Below are 18,217 nucleotides of genomic sequence, written 5' to 3'. Positions count from 1 at the left end.
CCCACATCAGGCTCTCTGCTTTCATCATGGAGCATGAGAGCCTCTGTCCCCCTCTCTTTCTGCCCCTCTCTGCCTTCTTTCTCTCTCCTTCTCAAAAGTAAACATTTAAAAAATGGTCATGCAAATTTGCATTTTTATCAGCAATATATAAGAATGCTTGTTTCAGGGAGCCTACCTGGTTCAGTTTGTAGAGCATGTGACTCTTGATTTTGGGGTCGTGAGTTAGAGCCCCACATTGGAAAAAAAGGAATACTTATTCCTCCATCATCTTGACAACAGAATGTGCTATCTACTGGTTAATTTTCACCAATATAATTGGTGAGAAAAAGCATATAGTTTGTTGGTTCAATTTGCATTTTGCTGATAATGGCTGGTGGGTTTGAATATTTTTTTTATATGTTTAAGAGCCATTTTATATTTTTTGTGTTCATTTTTTCTCATTTTTGTATCATACTTCTGGTCATTTATCTCTCAATTTTTAAGAGCATAAAGAACTTGAGTGGATTAGTCCTTTGTGGTATATATGATAAATATTTTTTCCCAGTTCATTCATTACTTTTGACCTTCTAAAAAGGTATTTCTGCCCTGCAAAATTTTTACTTAATTTTATGTAGTCAAATTTATCAACTTTTTTCGCCTCTAAATTTTATTATATTTATATATTTTTTATTTTTATGTATTTTTTATATTTATGTATTTATTTATTTATATTTATGTATTTTTAAACATGTGCCTATTCTATACCTGAAAGACTTAGACACTACTTCAGTGCCAAGAAAAGTAAGAGCTTATTCTGGGATATCTTAAACATGAGAGAGAGGAAGGAAGTAGAAAACTCAAGGTCTCTGCAATCAGGTGGACTTTCTTCCCACCTCGTTCACATTTGTCTTTTAGCTGTGAGCACTCTGGCAAAGTATTTAACCTTGCAGAGCTCAGTTTTTCTATAAAATGGGATGGTAAAACCAACAGGGTGCTGCTGTAAGGATATGAAATGCTTATTTCAGTGCTTTGTACTAAGGAAGTATTTGTTGTTGTTGTTGTTCATATTACAACTAATTCTAAGTGATAATTTTATGACAATCTCAAAAGATGTATCTGATATTTTCTTCCCAACATTATCTGACCAGGACTCTATGACTTCTATAAGAGCAAAGACTCTAAGAGATTTTCACCCAGTTACCTGCATGCTCATCAAAATTGTTCTTCTCTTTACTTTCTGAAATATTTTATTTTTTGAAATGCTACCATGTCTCTGTTCTATAATGCATTCAGAAAAAAAAAAAGTGAGGATGAAAGAGTTAATATCCATAGGACACACTGAACTGGCAGATAAGAGCATCAAAATGAGTTCCAGAAAGGATCCTCATTAACCCAATTTATTATCACCTTATCTCTGTAAAGCTCTTTCCTGCCCCCCAATCCAAGTTCAAAGTTTTGTGAGCTTTCCCAAAGGACACGTGTTCCGCAGAACCAGGAATCTTCAGCTGACACTGTTTATTGTCAGCACCACAAAGGTACTCATTGGAAATCCTGTTGCCAAATGTGCTCTGGCCTTAACAGGCAATTCCTTTTCAGTTTCCCTGTGAAATGAAACAGATGCCCATAGGGAAGTCTGATGTCACCTTTGTTTTCAGTACCATTCAAAGCAAACACAACCAAGACTATTCCCCTAATCCTTTGGCAACTGCCTCTAAATTACTTGAACATGATGAAGTTCCCATCTACCAATAAGTTAATTAGGTGGACGTGTGTCCTTATAGAGTACAGATGTCTTGCAGGGCAAAAAGAGAGAGAGAGCGAGAGACAGAGACAAAAGGAAAAAGAAAAAAATGTTAAAGGGCCCCATGGATGAGAATGGATTTTCTTCTACTTCAGTCATGTTTGTTTTTCCCATTGTCTTATTCCTAAACGGGTGATTTGGACATAGTCCTCCACCACCCTTTTATAATTCCTCAGTGCCTCAGGACTCATGCAACTGATAGAGGAAAAAGAGAATAGAAGAGACAAATAAAAGGCAACTAACTTTGATTGTACATCTACTACAATATGGGCACTACATTAGCTACTTAGAGATATATTTCAGTGGTCCTTAGTCAAGGGGGTACCACCTTCAAGTGGCATTTGGAAAGTTTGTGTAGCCATTTTTTGTTGCTATAATAATTTAAGAATACTACTGACATTTATGGAGTAGTGTGGTAGAATGAAAAAAATAAACACTTGCCCAAGTTTTCTGGCACAGAGCCCCTAAAATGCTTGGAATCTCCTGAGCGATGAGTGTCTTGTCTTCTTATGAGATAGCTGTTAGGCAAGGAGTACGGAATGAGATGGGGAATGGGGGAGGCTATGGGGCCCCTAGATACCTTCAGGATGAGGGGTGGTCACCAGAAAGACCAGCCACGATGATATGGTTAGAACTTTCTGTGCCCCTCCCCTCCCCTCCCCTCCCCACCTCTGGGGAGGAGACAGGGGCTGGATATTGAGGTCAATCACCAAAGTCCAATGATTAAACTAATTATGTCTACATAATAAAACCTCCACAAAGAAAAGAAAGAAAAAACAAAACAAAACACCTAAACAAATGGGGTTTAGAGAGCTTCCGAGTTGGTGAACATATTTCCATCCCAAAAGTGTGGCATGTCCATAAAGGGCAGGGAAGCTCTGTGCCCCCCTCTACCCTAGACCTTGCCATGTTCATATCTTCCATTTGGCTATTCGTAAATTGTATCTTTTATAACAAATTTTTAATGGTAAGTATAGTACTTTCCTGAGTTCTGTGAATCATTCCACCAAATTATTGAGCCTGGGGTGGGGAGATGGTGGTGACTCCCCATCTGTAGTCGGTAGGGCAAAAGTGTGGGTGACTTGGGCATTCCATTTGAAGCTAGTGTCTGAAGTGGGGGAAGCCTTATGGGAATGAGCCCTTAAATGTGGGATCTGCCCTGACTCTAGATAGTTAACATCACAATTGAACAGAACTGGATATCCAGTTGGTGTTGGGAGAATTGGTTGTTGGTGCTGGAAAACAACAACAAAAGTGGGGACCAAAGATGAATCATGCTTGACATCCTTCAGTGCATGGAACAGTTCTGCAAAAGGAAGAATTGTGCCAGAGTCCACATGGCCTTCAAGGGGCTCACTAGTGCACACCTGTTTATAATTATCTGAGCCTAGAACCTGACTTCATTTGATTTACAGAGTATGTTGGCATATTTTTATATACATATAACTTTCCAGAATTGCAACTATTATGTAAACTGAGGGAAGACTGCATTTTATTTTGTGCTCCATGGTACTTGAGTTGCTAATATAACACACTTGTATTGGTCTGCATTTGTACCTGACAGATATATGGTGAAAAATGTAGGTATAAACACTGGGCCGCTTCATATTGTCTAGTGGAATTGTGCCTGAGTATTTATAAGTTATTTTATTATAAATTACTTTCCTTTTATATCTTCTTTATATCACATATGGGCATTTGGGATTTTTTATGTGTGCATATAGATTATGTTATTTATGAATTTTATTTCAGGATAGTAAAGGAGGCATTGCAAAATATTTGTAATAAAACTACAGCATTTGTTCTAGGAGAGTTGAGACTCACTGTATTATTTTATCAACTCCTTACAATGATTTTGAGAAGATCTCTTATTAGCTCCATTTTATAGATGTAGGAATTGGAGATCAGAGTAGCTAAGTCTCTTGCCCAATGTCAGTCATGCCAGGATTCAGTTTCTTTCTAGGTCCAAAGGCCCAAATATAACAGAAATAAAAGGACAACAGACAGAAGGATGAATTAAGGAAGGAAGATAGGGAAAGCAAAAAAGAGAGAGGCAAAAATATGGAGGAGAAAAAAATGAAAACTAATTTTCATTTCAATTGTTAAACTCAGATGACTAATCTAAATATATGTAAGAGGTTTTCACTGATATTGTTTGGAATCTGCTATACATAATATATACTAAAGATACTGAGGATACAAAAAATAATTTTTAAGTGCATGAAAAACTTGTTGTTAAGAAGAAGGAATGCATTCACTTAAATAAACAAACAACATGGTCCAGGATGTGTTAAATGGAAGAGAGGGGCAGCATGATTTATTCATCTAAATGCACAGCCTAGTTTCAAGACAACCTTGCCCTTTCATGCCGTAGACAAGGAATGAGAAGCTAAATGGTTATATGTTCAATGAAAACTTCATGTGGTGGGATGATAATTTTTTCCCTCCTAAGTAAAGCTTTTTCCTGTATCTGAGGTTGATCCTGGCTTTATAAGACACAACTTACTGCCAGTTTTACTTTTCTATAGCTGATGCTTGGGGGTATCCAGACTTTTACTGGAAAAAAAATACCACATCCCAAAAAAGCGAGGATCAGTCAAGCTGCCAGTAAATGTGTCATGCTTGGTGCCATATCCAAAAGCCACAGTAACCACAGGGTAGATGAGTGGCCCACTTCCTGATCCTGTCTGCTGCCATCGGTTTTCCGGGACCAGTGTTAAGGGAACTGCTGTCTCTTTGGCCCCATGGGAGTTATTTACCTTTGAAGACTCACAGGCAGAGTCAGATTTCTGTGAAGCTAAGGAAACTTAAGATTCAGGGACCTTCATTTGGGAGGGGGCACCAATATGTTTCACATGGTCACAAGCTTTAATAACATTCACTAAAGTAAGATATTGTAACTACAATTGGTTAAAGCCACTGTCTCTTTCCATTAGGGCATCCCCTCCCACCCACACCCTTTTGTGTCAAGACAGTGTTAGAGTGACAGTGTGTATTTTCAGTCCCAGCTAAGAACTTGGGATGGGAATATATTTAGTTTGGGTATAGTGGGATATATGTTGGTGGTTCACATTTACTTTTCTTTTCTAGATCATTGTGTTTCTTTTCCTCTATTATCTATCTATTATTGACATATATTGACATATAACATTATATTAGTTTCAGGTTTACAACATAGTGATTCAATATATATTGTTACATGACTCATTTCTATACACGGTTAAGTATGGCTAACCGTACTGAGACAAAAATGGCTTCCAAGAATATTCTTTTCACTGATTATGCTGGCTAACCTTCATCACTGAGCATGTCATAAAGATACAAGGCTGGGGTTTCATGGCACTTCCAAAGTCTCAGTACCTGGCATCAGATGTTTATAGGTAATGTGGAGAAGCAAGGCATGAAATGTTTAGAGCCAGATGTTGGTCTGTGGAAAATTCTTCCAAATCCTAGAGGTCGTATATAAAAGAAAATTACGTAGGCTTTCTCAAATTTGACAGTACTAAAAATTTATTGATGTTACCCATCACAACTGGCAACCAGCATGTTTGAAAAAAATACTTCTAAAGTCTAAAAGACACATTTTGATATTAGAAGAAAGATTGAGTTATCTTTCTCTTTTTTTCCTTAGATAACATTACAAAATAATTGACAAATAGAGTTATTCAGAATACTGATACAAAGGTGTGCCTGGGTGGCTCAATTGGTTGAGGGTCTGACTCTTAATTTCGACTCAGATTGTGGTCCTAGAGTTGTGGGATTGAGCCCCACATCAGGGTCTGCACTGAGCATGGAGCCTGCTTGGGATTCTCTCTATCCCTCTGCCCCCTCCTCCACTCATGTGTGCGCTCTCTCTCAAATAAGCAAACAAAATACGGATTTTGTAAGAACATTTATTTATTTGTTTATTTTGAGAGAGAGAGAGAGAGCATAAGAGCTTACAAGTTCAAGGAAAAGGTAGAGAGAGAGACAGAGAGAGAGAGAGAGAGAGAGAGAGAGAGAATCCCAAACAGGCTCCGTGCTGTCAGCACAGAGCCTGATGCAGGGTTCAATCTCATGAACCATGAGATTATGACCTGAGCTACTAGATTATTCATTTATTATGAAAGGATGTAACTCAGAAACAGCCAGATGGAAGAGATGCCTAAGGCAAGGTATGAGGATGGGATATGGGGCTTCCATGCCTTTTCCAGGCTCTACTTTCTCCAAATTTCCACCAACCTGGAAGCTCTTTGAAACTCATCCTTTTGGGGTTTTATGGAGGCTTCTTTCTATACATACGATTGATGAAATCATTGGCCATTGGTTCAATTCAACTTCCAGCCCTTCTCCCCTCCCTGGAAGTCAAGGGAGGTAAGACCGATATTCTAACCCTGTAATCACGAGATAGGTTCTCCTGGCAACCAGCCCCCTTCCTTAGATGCATTCCAAAAATTACCTCATAATATATAACAAGACACCTTTATTGTTCTCTTAACTTAGGAATTCCAAGAGTTTTAGGCCCTCTGTGCAGGAAATGGGGATGAGACCAAATATGCCTTTCTTATTATAAATCACAATATCACAGTGGTGTTTTGGACAATTTAGTAATAAAATTGTTATGTTCTTTTTCTGGAATTTGTGAAGCATGGATTATTGTCAGTTTTTTTTTAATGTACAGTTGGTCGAAATTCATTTTCTTATTCAAAATAAATATTTATTTTTGTACCTAACTTTTCATGAGTAATTTTATATCATTTACCTTAAAGAGGGCCTTTCAAATTGCATAAGCTTCAGGTCTCACAAGACTTGGATTCATCCCCGCTCCTGAGGCCTGTGTTAGCTATTTTCAAAGTGTTAATATGCAAAGATGGCTCATTTCATACGGTACCAGAAAGCTAGAGCTTTAATTAATGGTGGGAGTTACAGAAGGAAAGATTTCAGGTCAATTTAAGAAAAGCATTTTCTTTTTATTTATTTATTCAGAGCCTTATTATCTATTTATTTATTTATTATCTATTATCTATTATTATTTATCTATTATCTATTTATTCAGAGCCTTATAAAGCTGAAGAGGGAAGCTATGAGGAGTAATGAGTTTCACGACAGCAGATGTATTTAAGTAAAAGCTGCACAATCATCTGGCAGTGGCCATCGTCCTGTGGGCCCACACTTGGAACGCTGTTTGGGCATAATGAACTTTTAGGTATACTTTCATGCTGAGAGCTTCTGCTTCTTCTTGTTTGATATACCCCTGGACCCCTCCTTGCATCCCCAACAATGCTCTCACAGTAGAATCTTCGGGAAGTGTGGGTGGTGAAACAGGCGAGAGTAATGAGGGCAGAAAACAAGGAACACAACAATCTTTTTATGAAGAGGATCGGAAGGCTCGGAAGTGAGATTAATGCTGTGGCATGTTCAGCGGTTAAGAGGGAATCCACAGCAGACAGTTTCAAGAAACACCTTCTACAAGCTCCCTGAAGACCTAATCATGTCCTAAGGGAAAGGCCCAGCTTCTCACTAATGGTGGAGGCAGTTGCTTTGCCATTAACCTTTTCAAAGGGTCACTTCCACACTATGAGCCCAACATGCCACCCAGAAAATGTAACTGAACATCAGTTTTGCTTTTCCTCTTGCTTAACTGTTTTAAATGTCCTTGAACTGCATTTCTCCACCAGGCTTAATTTTATGGATTGTGGATTACATTTACTGCTCAGCACTTCTTGCTCAACCCTGGACAATCGCAGACCTACTGAGTTGTTAACTCACATGGTCAGCATTAATGTCTGAGACTAGTTATACCAAATGACCGTAGCATAGTGTGATTAACACCTGGCCTTAGAGCATCCCAATGAAATCAGCACTTTGCTTCTTCTTTTTCACCCAGCACAAACCCAGGAGGAATGTACAAGTAATGGCTTGGGTTAACTGTGCTTATCTTCCAAAGAGTTCAAATTTTTACCCCAATCTTACTAGATGCCTTATCTTGGAAAACCGTATTTGAAAGCTGCAGGATGGCCACTTTTCCATTCCTGCATGCAGGTTGCAAGATTTCAGAGAAAGATGTGACTTCTTCGTTATCACACAGAGTACAGTAGGTTTTCCTGTTCTTTCTTTTCCCCCACTAGCCCAAGTTACTTGGTTAGGAGAATTCCAAAAGGTTGTTGTGGAAGCTACCAAAAGCTTTAGAATCACAGAATCTTGAACTTGAAAAAGACCTAAAAAGTCATTTATTATTTGCATCTTTCCGTCTCAAATAGAGGTGACAGAACCTGCTGCATGTATGACCTGTGGCCAAAGCCACCTTATCTACTGATCAAGATAGAAGCCCACTACTGTCAGATGAATGCAGCCCAGAGGGCGGAGCATAGTGAGTGTACCTGCTCTCCGAGGGCACACGAGATCATTACCAAAGGGTTCCCGGTTCAGTGTTAATAACTTCGTCAACTCTTCTGGGTCTTTTTCTCATTTTGTCAGCCCCATTCAGTGTCGATTGTCGTTCTGTGAAAGTATGACATATGTCAGGATGCTCAGGTTAAGAATGTCAGCAATTCTATTTAGGAGGAGGACAATCTGCAGCTGCTGAGAGTAGGAAGAAAATTCTGAAATGTCCTCTCTTGGTTCACTTAACCATCCCTCCCACCGCTCCTGTGAAGGGGAGGTTGACAAATTCCTGATATCAAAACCAGCTGTCAGAACAACATAGGGTAATAGCTGTCCTTGTCAAATGCACCAATTAATTCACCTGACTGTCAATGCTAGGATAATTGATAGACTCCACAATCTGGCTGAGTAATGAAAGTCAAAGGCATTACTAAGTCCATTTCACCCCCTAACAGGTCCTGTAGTGGAACTGGGGCTGTCAGGGCTGGAAAATATTAATAAACCTCTGCAAAAACTAGAGCTTGATTTTTAAAAGTATGTGTGTAGGCACGGGGAGGGAGGTTCCCTAATCAATTGTATCTGTTACTTTGTGACCAATTCCTAAAAATATTACCAGAAAATGCTCAATTCCTAAAAATATTACAATGGTAGATAAGTAAACATTCTACTGACTTATTCTAAGGTCTGTTTGCATGTGACTACATCACTGCTTGGGCATGCCATTTAAGACTGCAGTAGCTGAGGGGTGCCTGGGTGGCTCAGTCCCTTAGGCTTCAGACTCTTGATTTCAGCTCAGGCCATGATCTCACGGTTCATGAGTTCAAGCCCCACATTGGGCTCTGGGATGATACTGTGGAGCCTGCTTGGAATTCTGTCTCCTTCTCTCTTTGCCCTTCCTCCATTTGCTCTTTGTATCTCAAAATAAATAAAAATAAACTTAAAAAAAAAAGACTGCGGTAGCCTGGACCTTTCTGCACTATTTACTCACTTTGCTTAAAATAGAAAATACAAGTCTGGATCAACAGAAGTATCCCCAAAAGACTGGGTAGAAAATATTCCTTATTCTTGTGGCTGGATAATCCAAAGACTACCATGCCATGAGAGAACTCTCATGGTGAGAGATCTCTGCTGAACATATGGTGATATAAAATGTGGAATTCCAGGGTGACAGTCACAATTAAATCGTTCTGGCAGGGAGGACCAGGGAAATTAAATGCCTGGTAGATTCCCTAGGAAGGTCAGAGGGTCATTTCCAAGGAAGTCAGCTAAAGAGAGGCAAGTAGGTACACTAGGTCTAAACAGGCAAGGTGTCAAATAGAAGAGTCGTAAGATCTATGCCTGTGAACAAGGTTGAACTCTGGTCTGTGCATTCTAATTTTGCGATGTTTCTTATACTAAGGTATACTATTTGCTGAGCAAGGACCATCATCAGCCCACAAGTAATAGTGATAACAAATAACAATTTACTGAACACTTGCTATGTTCAGGTACTTTGCTTATATTTTATGTATATTAGGTCATTTACTTCTCACAACAACCTTATGAGACAGATGTAAGCGAAGGCACATTTTCAATGTTCATAGGCTTCTAGCCTAACAGAAAGACACCTGTGATCTCCATCTCAATTTTCCCCCAATTCCTCCCTTCCAAAGAGGAAGGATTCTTTCTTGCTGGTAAAGGGACAAAATACTGATATAATTATTAAAATACTGATAGAAGGGTAGAAGAATGCCTTGCTGCTGATGGGGGGTGTGGGGTTAGATTTTCAGGAGTACATGAGGAGAGAGGCTTAGAGCAACTGTGGGAGTAAACTAAGTGGGTGGGAGAGTATAAGAAATGAATAAATACTGGTGTGAACCAAGTATTTAAATTGTCTATAACATCTTCTGAGGAAAGCCAGCGAACACTGGAATAACCTTTCAACTACTTTTGGGCTGTTGAAATCAGTATGCGACATTACTCTGAGATAGAACTACATGATCTGTGAGTTCATTTGCATTAGGGTATAAATATTACCCATTGAAAGACAAGGATATTGGAACTCAGAGAAATTACATAATTCACCCCAAGCTTTCAGTACACATTTGTGGAACTGTGATTTAGCAGCACAGACGAAACTACCCATTTTTGCATTCCTTCCCATGATATTCTGGAAGAGTTCCATATTCAAGGATTGTCCTTGGCCAATTACACCAAATCCCTTAAGCCTCAACTCACAATTTAACTGCTTTTCTCTCCGTAATAATACTTTCAAACACAGAGTGCTTACTATGTGATAGGCTACGCCAAACACTCGACTTGTGTTTTCTCATTTCATCCTCCTGTGACCCCCTGAGGCAGGTATCATTGTCTCCAGTGCACAGAAGAGAACACTGAAGGTGCAAGAGATCAAGTGAGTTGCCCATGGTTGCACAGCTAGCAGATAGCCAAGTCCAAAGTTGAACCCAGCTCTGTCTAAATGCAAGCCTCTCCCTCCCTCTGTTTCCCTGAGATTACTGTGTTGCTTCAGGTAATTGCAAATTGTCTGTTGAGAGTGGGAGGATCTCGAATCTTGCTCAGAAACACTTGAGGCATCCTTCTCACCTCTGCCTGTTTTCTTTCTGACTGTTTGGGTTGTCTGTTCGTCTACAATGGCTACACCATTTGAACAAGCTATGTATGTGCAGGAAAGAAATGTCAGGCAAAAGAGCGAGCAGTGAATCCCAGGCAGGCTGGAGCACAGGGGATCTGGCATTGGGAATTAGCTTCCCTGGAACAGCCTGATCCATAAGCTGGGATTTGTCTACGCAGTCAGCCTTCAATTTGGATTTGTCTGAATCAGGAAGATTTGTTTTCTTCTGTAGTAACGTGAGGTTCAGAGTGAGTTCAGGTAATCTTGGTTCACCTTGATTATGATCCTTATGACCATGTTTCTCAAACTACCTACCTAAGAAAACACCAGCATAGATTTGTGTGGTGTCTTCCAATGGGAATAGTTTCTCTTGAAAAGTAAAACATTTTTCTTCATTTCTATATTTCCTCTTGAGTGAAGTTGTTTAATGGAAAAAAAAAAGATACAATGAAAGAAAGGAAAACGAAAGGAAGAAAAAAGGAAGAAAGGTCCAGTCCTGATTTTTTGACCCAAGGATAATGAGGATGAGCTCTCCTAATTGGACCTTGTGTCAGTGAAAAGTAGATACTTGGTGCCCACTAAAGTCATCCTTCTTCTCCCCTATCATCCCAAAGTCAAGAGGCTTTCATTTCATTTCATTTCATTTCATTTCATTTCATTTTTACATTGGCCAACTGAAGCTTTCGTGTTCAGGAGCTAAATGTGTTGTCCTGTGTGGGCATCACATCCATCAATTAATGTTTCTGCCTTCTGTGCTAAAGGAATTATCTCCAAGTTCATCTTGATGAATTTTTCTCTCTACCTCATTACCCAAGCTAGATACAGCAGAGACTTTTCATGTTTAATGGCAACCATCTTACACACATTCTGATTCTTTTGAATGCACACATGCCTATTTATAGAGGCCCATGAGCATCCATTGACTATTTATGCATTAAAGACCCTTAAATTACAACAACCATACAAGTCCCTTGTAAAATAAAATCGAACATTATAGAAGTGTTTTCAAAAAGTGAAAATCCCAGAATAGAATTTCTTTTCAATGAATAATCAAGAGTAGAATCACACTATATATATACTGCAATTTGATTTTTTTTCACTTACTTTATTTCAAATCTGAATACATAGTAATAAGATGACATTAATAACTGTTAAACTCTCCCATTTTTAGAGTGTATTTAACTTTTACAGCACATTCACATTTAATTTCTTAGTTGTTCCTCAGACGGACCTATGAGATTTTATTAGAGAAGACTCTCAGCCACTAAGATTCCTGAGATAAATTCCTTATTTATTTCTCTGTGTTTATTATATTCTTGCTCTTTCAGTAGAATGCAAGCTCCGTGAGGGCAAGGGACCCGGTTTGTCTATGTCAGGACTATTTCCCCCTGGTATATAGTAAGTGGTCAATAAATATTTGTGTACAAATAAATAATTTATTTGAAATAGCTCTATCTTCTGGATAATTGAGTTTGGGTTTTTAAAAATGTAAATGAACTCATTGCTGAAATATATAAAAGGCTTTCTCACCTTCTTAACTGAAGCATATTGTCCATAATTTAGCTATTTTGGAGAGGTACAGATCATTGTTATATCATTATTAATTACTTTGTTATGTATTATACTACCATGATTTTAGGGCCCTTTGCCTCTACCCTAAGAGACTTAGACATTCGTTTAATTCTGCTTGGCTTTATGAATTTTCTGACTTTAAAAAAATCAGTAACAATTGATAATATCAATTTTATTTCAGCGAGCATCTACCTCAAATACCCAAAATATGCTAGATTTCATCATAAGTACAAAAAAACAAAGATACAGTTCTAAGGCACAATATCATGTAATCATAGTTCCTGGATGTCACTACACAGGAATCTTTCTCATTTTGTATTTGCTTCTGCTATGTAATGCTATGTGTGTGGTAAATTTAGGAATGGAAAACCAAGTGCGTTAGCAATGTGTGTAAAGTATGAGAAAACAAGTGTAGAAATAAGGTATCTCCAATTTGTATTGTTAGGAGATTTTGTATGTGGATTGTAGAAGATCTAGCCTGATGCCTATGGAAGAGCTTTTGTTTTTTAATTGCATTTGATTTTCAATCATGCATAGGGGACCTGGGTTCTTTGTAGAGAGGTATTACTCTATGCTCGTACAACAGAAATGAAACTGAAATCTGAAAGAATAAATATCTCGTCTAAGCTTTTATTGCTTGTTAGAAGCAGAGCCAGAACCAAACCTCACCTTTCTTAATCACTCATTCTATAGATTTCCTACCGGACCACAGACTCACAAGAATTTGTTACATGGGGCACCTGGGTGGCTCAGTAGGTTGAGTGTCTGACTCTTAGTTTCAGCTCAGGTCATGATCTCATAGTTCATGGGATCGAGCTTTTAGCACCGAACCTGCTTTGGGATTCTCTTTTTCCTCTCTCTTTGCCCACCCCCGCCCCCCAACTCATGTCCTCTCTCTCTCAAAATAAATAAATAACTACTGAAAAAAATAAAAAAAACAGCAATAGGACATAGTAGCCGATTCAAAAGATAATCAGGTATAATCTCTTGCTATTCTCAAATCTTAAGCTTTTATAGTTGCTCTAGATACTTGCTTGGTGGAGCAAAGCACCAAGCCCATAAAGAACACAATGTCGACACAGCTTTACAGCTAATCTTCAGCACAGGCTTTTCTTGGGCTTCTTTGCTTATATTAGTTTCCAGAGCCAGGTCACTTGTGGATCAGGCCTTCTACTGTCCTGGGTGTTTGAATTTTCATGATAGGTGGTGACATTTGTGTTGACGATGCTGTGAAGGGTCTTCATGCAAGTGCACTATTACTAGCCAGAAGGACCTTCCCGACATATAAATGAAATCATGTCCTTTAACTACTTAAACCTTTCACTGTCTTCCTATAGCAATTAGAATGAAATCCTAAATTGAAATTTGCTAAGAGAGTAGAACTGAAATGTTCTCACCTATATGTGTGTGTGTGTGTGTGTGTGTGTGTGTGCGCGCCCGCATGCACATGTGTGTGTGCGTGTGTGCATGTGTGTGGTGATGGATGTTTTAATTAACTAGTTGGGAGGAATCCTTTCACAATGCAAATGTGTATTAAATCACCGCAGTATACGCTTTAAATATCTTACAGGTTGATTTGTCAGTTACACCTCAATAAGGCTGAAAAAACAAAACAAAACAAACAAAAAAAAAACAATTCAAACTCTTACCAGAACCTGCAAGGACTTTCGTGATTTGGCTCTTGCCCCAGTCCCTCCCCTTTGCTCACCAATTACGGCCACACTGGCCTCTTTTTCTGCCTCTCTCTTACTGGAAGCTCAAAGCTCTGCATTTGCTGTTTCTTCTGCCTGAGCATTTCCAGATCTTCACGTGCCTGCCTCATTCTCATTGCTTAGGTTTTCACCCAAATGTTTTCCCATCAGAGACTCTTTCTTTCACTACCCTCCTTAATGTCACCCACCCACCCTACCCTGTCAGTCATCTTCTATCCTATCACTTGGTTATTGTCTTCATAGCATTTATCACAATTTGAAATTATTTTTTAAATTTACATTTTATTTTCTTTCTTCGCCCAAAGAATAGGAGTTCCACAGGGGCAAGGACTTTTAGATTTTCATTTACTGTTGTTTTCCCCAAAAGCCTAGGATAGTGCCTAGCACATATAGAAGTTCAGGATTCGGTTGTTGAGTAAATGAATAAAGAGCTCACAGATTAGATGAACATGGACCTCTCATCACTGCTCAAGCGCGTGTTATGCTCTCAAACTCATTCACAACAGCCAAGCCCTTCTGACTGTGGTAGATTTATAGTCAATAATTCTTGCCCACACTCATGCCAGTAGGATCATTATAGAGTCCATGTTAATAAATGTGTTTACACGTCATATATAATGACTGCAGAAGCAACAATAATAATCATAACTATTATTATTATTATCAACATGCATTGAGTTCGTGCCAAATGTTGGAAACAACACTTGCCTCACATTATTTCTAATCCTCACCACAGCCCTACAAAGTAAGTATAGAATCCATGTTTTCCAGCATAGAAAGCAAGGGTATGCATTCATTATATCTCAAACCTATCTGCAGACTCCCACATTCCTCTCAACATGCACAGGAATGCTTATTAATAAACTCCTACTCTGGACAGATATTCTGTTAGGGACTGGGGTCTTGGGGAGGGATAGGAAATGAGGGTGGCCTCAGTGCTGCTGGCATACATGGGGCTGGAGAGGCACTGTCTTCATGCCCTGTACCAGCCAGAAAAGAAACTGAGCAGTGGATGGAGCAGGGTGTGGGAGTGACCCCCATAACAACTAAGGGTTAATTAATTTCCTGTTTGGGGGGAAATAATCAAGAGTATGATAAGCATGCCAGGTTTTTTGAGATTCTGCCTGCACAACCCTATCCCCTTTTTTCTTATAGTGAACACTTCTAGCAGAGCCCCATCTGCAAACAAAATTTCCACGGTGCCCCCTCCTGTCCAGCTCTCCACTGCACTTCACTCTGTGACAGTGATGGCCCTCACTCCAAACAAATGCCCAGATCTGGCCCCTTCAGAATTCAGAGTTGGGGACCAATGGGGGAGGTGCAGCCATGTCGTGTCCTTGGCAGATGCCTGACATTGACACGGTGGGGAGGGCTTTGTGGGAGGAAGGTGGGAGCTGGGGTGTGCCCAGCTGGAAGCCGCCCGTAATTTAACACTCACAGATGGAGACTGAGGGTGATATGATACCCCCAGCTGTCTGCCACTGCCGCCTTCAAGGCCCCCTTCGGCTGCCTGGGACTCGGGATGCTTTAGGAAGGGCCTGGTGCGGGCGGGGGCAGCCTAATAAAGCAGCTGGTCTATTAGAAGATAAGCTTTGTGGAGAATCACACAATCATTCCGAATCCCCCTAATCCCAAACTTTATTGCCCTAGATAATAAGCTTTGGTGGCGACGCTCCATTGAAATATGGAATTGTCTGCAGGCTGGAGGCACCTGCTGTGTCACTCAGCTCCGGGGGGGCGGCAACTGCCTTGAACACAATTCAGGGGCAGGTGCATGGCTCCCGCCTGGGCTCCAGGAGGGAGGGAAGGGGGACAGTGGAGGGAGCCAGTCGCTCTCCCACGAAGGGCTGCAAATACTCTGTGCCCAGGAAGCCTGGCTTAGGCCTGAGAATGTTCTCCCTGAGGCTTGTGTATTAAGCGGTTTGGGCGCTTGAGAAAGAAGGTGCAGGAAGGAGCATTTGTTTGTTGGGGATGCTAAGGCTTAGAGAAGGAACCAGCTCTGTCTGCAAACCTCTGTGGTCAGTGGATGATCAGTCTCTCTCTTCCTCCTGCAATTCCTTCTTGAAGTTGCCCCTTAGGCCCACCTTGGCACAGGCTGTTTCCTCTTCTGGCAGAGTTATCTTCTGCCTTCTTCCCTACATGTCCACCTGGTGAGCTTCCCTGTCTCCTCCTCCATGATGCCGTCTGTGTCCCCACCGAAGAGAATTGTGTGTCTTCTCCTATGTGTCTAATTCTTGATTCACTTCAGCATTGTATCCCACACAACAATTAATCAAATAATCAATTAATTTCTTCTATTCCTGTTTCTTCCACTACACTAGGGCATCTTTAAGGAGGCAAGGATCATATCTGATTCATCTTGTCCTCAGAATCTTTGGAGGTGTTGAGAAAGCATCCAAAAAAAAAAGGAAGAGGGAGGAGGAGGAGGAGGAGGATGAGGAAGAGGAGGAGGAGGAGGAGAAGGAGAAGGGAGAGGGGGAGGAAAGAGATGAAGAAAAAGAAAAAAGAAAAGGAAAAAAAAAAAGACTAGAAGCAACCTAAATGCACATAAAGTGAATCCTATATGGCCACTGAAAATAATGAGGCAGATCTAAGCATACTCACAAGGAATGAGGTTCAAAGCACATTGTCAAGTGAAAATAATGCAAAATGTAAACAGTGCCAAGAATGTTATCTTATGTTAAAAAATAGTAATGATAATAATGGTTGTCTCTGGAAAGTACACATGGAAAGGGGTCAAGATGAGAAGGGAGACATATTTTACCCTTTAGCCCCTCTTGTAAACCTGAAATTTTTAGCATATGTGAATATTGCCTTTTTGAAAGGGTAAAAATAAATAGACTCATGTGTAGAAAGATAGTTGCTGAATGCACAAACAACCTGCTCATGCTCAGGTCTGTGTTACTCCTCTTATTCATTTTCCAAACATGATCTAAACAGTGGGATGTGTCTACCCAAAGGCATGTGTAGCCTGTTCAGTTCCCTGAATGCAGATGAACATTTTGGGCTGAACAGGAATTGTCAGTTGCCATCAATGAGCTAGGAAGCTATGGATGAGAAGCTTGGAAGGCCTGATGCAGGAACTCCATGCCTGCTCCAGAATGTTCAACTATGGATGGGAAACAACCAAACTGGCCTTTGAAGAACCTCTTAGGAATAATAGATCTGACAGGAAACATGTTTAAAGAAACCTGTCAACTTTTCCTAATTGTTCTGATTAGGACAAAAATGTTCAAATTCCCCTGATGAACATATTCTTTCTTGCTTCTCCTTTCCTTCCCACCTCCCTTCCTCTCTGTCCCTCAACTACAGTTACAGATGCCCTTTCCAGAAGGTCTGCCCTCCCTCAGATGAACATGACCTAAGTTATTTGAATCCATCTCTGATGGTGTATTGATTACTTCCCCATCCCCATAAACAGCCCTTTGGCAACTCTCCAGGGGACTGCCTGCACTAGATTAAATTAAGAGCAATCTTGGCTTTTAACAGGGCCTCTCCACCAAGCAGTTGCTTTGTAGGAGTGATTCATGAGTTTAGTTAATGATCCTAATGGCCTCTAATAAGACTGATCCCTCCTTGCAACATAGTCTCTGGGCTATATAGACTGGATTTAAGGAAACTTCATTAAGGATGGGTATATTCCCAAATACTGCAGATAGAATATCAGAACAAAAATAGCGTGTGTGGTCACTTGCAGAACCAGACTGAGAACTCGACTCAGGCAGAAATGGCAAATTCTCATCTTTGAAAATGGCATCCTGGAGATTACCTATTCTTTGTGGATTAATGTGGCAATAGAGTTCTTTTGGTCCCCCTACTAAACTGCTATGCCAGCTTTTGCTTCTATGTTCTCATCAAATGTGTGGCTGTGGTTACGATGTACAGAAATTCAGGTATTCCTTGCTTCCTTTCCTCTGGTGGGATTTAGATTTTAAATAATTCTCAATTAGCTAATGAACAATTTATGAATCTTTAATGGCTTCATTTAAGTATCCCATGATGCACTTTGCCCCACAATCCTCTGTTTCTCTAGAAAGAAAAAAACATACTGCTTTTCTGTGACCTTTCTGCTGATGTTAGTCACGTTGATCTGCCTCACATAGCATCTGAGAGGCTAAGGCAGGTGTGGCTGGCTTTTTTGGTAACTGACATGGGTAGATAGGGTGCCCTTAGTTTTAG

This window comes from Panthera uncia, chromosome D1, assembly GCF_023721935.1.
Source record: "Panthera uncia isolate 11264 chromosome D1, Puncia_PCG_1.0, whole genome shotgun sequence".
NCBI classification, from domain to species: Eukaryota; Metazoa; Chordata; class Mammalia; order Carnivora; family Felidae; genus Panthera; species Panthera uncia.
This window is presented reverse-complemented; position numbering follows the sequence as displayed.